The sequence below is a fragment of the Limulus polyphemus genome, unplaced genomic scaffold (assembly GCF_000517525.1).
Source record: "Limulus polyphemus unplaced genomic scaffold, Limulus_polyphemus-2.1.2 Scaffold120, whole genome shotgun sequence".
In the NCBI taxonomy this organism is placed as follows: domain Eukaryota; kingdom Metazoa; phylum Arthropoda; class Merostomata; order Xiphosura; family Limulidae; genus Limulus; species Limulus polyphemus.
Genome location: NW_013665730.1, coordinates 311,364 through 315,110, shown reverse-complemented (window position 1 = coordinate 315,110; position 3,747 = coordinate 311,364). Strand labels below are relative to the sequence as shown.

At 33.8% G+C, this 3,747-nt stretch overlaps 1 protein-coding gene across 7 annotated transcripts in view; it reads right to left on the bottom strand.

The window, feature by feature from the left end:
• The window catches only part of LOC106472435 (RNA-binding protein Musashi homolog Rbp6-like), a 240,342-nt gene that overhangs the window by 149,550 nt on the left and 87,045 nt on the right, over positions 1-3,747 (bottom strand). The window lies entirely within an intron of this gene.

Genomic DNA, 3,747 nt, shown 5'->3' with positions numbered 1-3,747 from the left:
TAGCTCTCGTGTAGCTTTGCGCGAAATTCAAAACAAACAAACATATATTTTATGTTTTCCACAAGTTATTAATGTAGATTGTCAACAGTATTTTTGTTAACTAAATGTAGATTAGTAAAATTCTAAACTTCAAAAGGACTTCATTTTTAATGTTAGAAAGCAGATATATCTGTCTTCGCTCAAATATGAATTCAAAAATATACGCACGTAATAGGTCTGTTTAACATATGAAAAACTGCAGATTAATGATATGGATATTCTTATATGTTTGACAGTAGAAAGATTCAACCGAAACGAAACGCTAATAAAATGGATACCCTTCAAAACACGCAAAATTGTTTGTAATTAAGCACAAAGCTACACAATGGACTATCTGTGCTCTGCCCACCACGGGTATCGAAACCCGGATTCTAGCGTTGTAAGTCCGCAGGCATACCGCTGTGCCACTGGGAGCAACATGCAAAATAAAAAAATAAAACTTACAAATAAGTTTAGATTTACGTTAAGCTATTTTTGAATTTATTTGACTTTTACATCACAAAAATTTCGTCAAAAGCAGTAAATATAGAAGAAATTAAAATAAAAAAAACAGAAAAATATTTTGTATAGATAAACATAATTTATTCTTGTTCTTTTTAACGCAAAACTACACAATTCACTGTCTGTGTTCTGTTCACCGCAGGGAACCGAACCCCCGGATTTTAGAGTACAAAGTTTGTAAATTTACTACAAGCCCGCAATATTAACTATACATATCTTGATACGGTAGAATATCCTAATAAATCCTAGTCTCTGGCCTTTACGTATTAAATAGATTGAAATAGAGTGATGAATTCTTCCAAAATTGTCCCCAGTGGGACAGCACAAAAATCCGGGGTTCGATACCCCGAGCTGGACACAGCAGATAGCCCACTGTGTCTTTGCTCTAAAACAAATAACAATTTCCAAAATGAACAATGAATAAAAGCATAAATTTAAAAACTCAAATAATTATACCTTACGACCTTCAAAAACCAATCCTGTAAAACGTCATATCCGAAAAGTCTTTCAATTTATAAAGTAACGTTCTTAAAATGTTAAAAACGTAAATTAATAAATGTTGTGAATGCCGATAATAAAACGTTTTTATACAAGAATTATCGCTCTTTATTTCGTGTGATACTGAAAACCTAGCGCGATCTTACGATAGAAATTGAGGGCCTAGCATGACCTGTTGGTGATGGTGCTCAACTCGTAATTTGTAGGTCGCAAGTTCTAGTCCCATAACCTTTCAGACGTGGGGGCTTTATAAGACGGTCAATGCCACTTTTCGTTAGTAAAATAGTACAAGAGTTGGAAGTGGTTGGTGTTTACCACTTCTAGATAAGGGACGGCCAGTGCAGATAAACCACGAGTAGCTTTGCGCTAAATTCCACAAAATAATCTTTCCCTCTGATTGATAACCCAAATAATAACCCCAAACACAACCATTATTTTTCTGTTCACAAAAATATATCAGCGATCTCGGACAAGAAAGATACCGCGAAATGTCCCATAAAGAAATGCCTCTGACAGAACTGCGTTATGATTGCATCTCATTACCTTTCATAACATTACTATTTATTCATCTTCACATCTCTTGGTGTGTATATACGATTGCATTTTATATTAAAAGTGCCCTTCCCACCTTTGGTACGACATTGATATTATTAAATTCAGTACATTCAGAACATACAATGGATATACTCTAATGAATAGTGTATCTATTAGTTAAAAATAACACAGACCTATGATGGTTTTATTGTCTTGAAATTTTTATATGTTCTTCAGTAATTCCTGTACACTGAATCCGAAAATTATATCCATTTTTCTCCATAATGTACAAATTTTTCACAAAACTTCATATGTTTAAAATGTTGACAATCGCTGGCTATATATTTCTCTAAACCAATCGCGACGTGAGAGTCTTATCGAACGTTCTAGAACCCACGAGAAACACACTGCTATATAAATGCTTAACAGGCCGCATGACGTGTCATTTCTGGATAGTATTTGTTAGTGCTTGCACTTTGATATAATCTTTTTCTTTTCAATATTATTTATTCGTCACTATGGCAACAACAGATTATGTAAATGACCCCAACATATTCTGTTTTATTTGTGGTAAACTTGTTGTATAAAGAAGCAATGGCCGCGCATTGTCAGCCTGACACCAGGATCGAAAAACATTGACCGTGAAAGTTTGGTTCACACAAAGAAATTCCTATTTCCTCCACTTCACATAAAACTGGGCTTCATGAAGTAGTTTGTAAAGGTCTTAGACAAAGATGGCAACTGTTTCAAGTATCTATGTGGGCAATTCCTAGTTCTTTCAGAAGCGAAACTTAAAGAAGGGATTTTTGTTGGGCCTCAGATTAGGAAATTAACTTCGGATGAACAGTTCGAAAGTTGAAAAAGAAGCGTGGATTGTCTTTAAAGATGTTATTGACAAAATTTTTAGGAAACAACAAGGACTCAAATTATGAAAATATTGTCAACAACATGCTCGATAAATTCAAAGAGTTGGGTTGTAATATGAGTTTGAAAGTTCATTTCTTACACTCACATATTGACTATTTCCCTGAAAATTTCGGTGCCGTCAGCAAAGAACAAGGGGAAAGGTTTCATCAAGACATCAGGGAAATGGAGAGGAGGTATCAGGGAAGGTGGAACATCAGCATGATGGCTGATTTCTGCTGGTCATTGAAACGAGATGCTCTAGACGCAATACATAAAAGAAAGACCACAACACATAGTTTTGAGACTAAAAGACGTAGATTTCACAAAAAAAAGTCTAGATGAATGAGCATGCATATTCGTTTAACATCAATGTTCTTCCCTTTTCTTCAGTTTGTTTGTATTTTTGTTAACAAACATAATAATAAAAAATGTTCATTGTGGTAAACGAAATAATAATTTGATCTACGTAAGAGTTTTTTTTCCCCCGATTTGTAAAAAATCCTTACGTGATAGAAAAAATAATAATATTATTTTCGAAATCTGCGTAGCTGAACTATTGAAAATCTGCCATTAAAACCAAAACAACTTTTACGAAGTTTAAGTCCGCAGGTCTGTATAATTAGCCTGAAATGTTAACATAAATAACCTACAATCTGTTATGAAACTAAATATCCATAACAGTTTAACACGTATATGATATATTGCTACTTGAATGTTTATAATATTATCTTAAAAATCAGATCACTTTTGTGATCATAATGGAAGATCGAGTATAATATTCCCCTGGTGGCTAAAGTCTGAAGGATTATAATGCTAAAAATCAAGTTCTGTTACCCATAGTGCACAGCGCACAGACAGCCCCTTGCGCTTAACAACAAATAAACTAGAATGATAACGCAGGCCTGTCATGGATATTCCTGTAAAGAACATTTCGCGATACCTTTTTTTCGTTCGAGGTATCAGAGAAGATTCGTTGGCGCCATCTAGTGTCTTGTTGTTCTTTATAAATGTTCTCTTGTTTTTAATGTCATGTAAAATTATTAGCATAAAATACAAATTTCAATATTACTACATTTAAGTTTTACATTTTTAACCAAAACTGAATCTCTTCACGGCCCATTATAGAATCAACGAGTGTTAAAGTTTGTTTAGTTTCTGAATTTACACATTTAACATAGTGATGCTAGTGTGTCCATTTCACCATGTAAATCGTTGAACACTAGATTACGGTTTATTTCATGAACTATATCTGGTGCATAAAGCTTTACT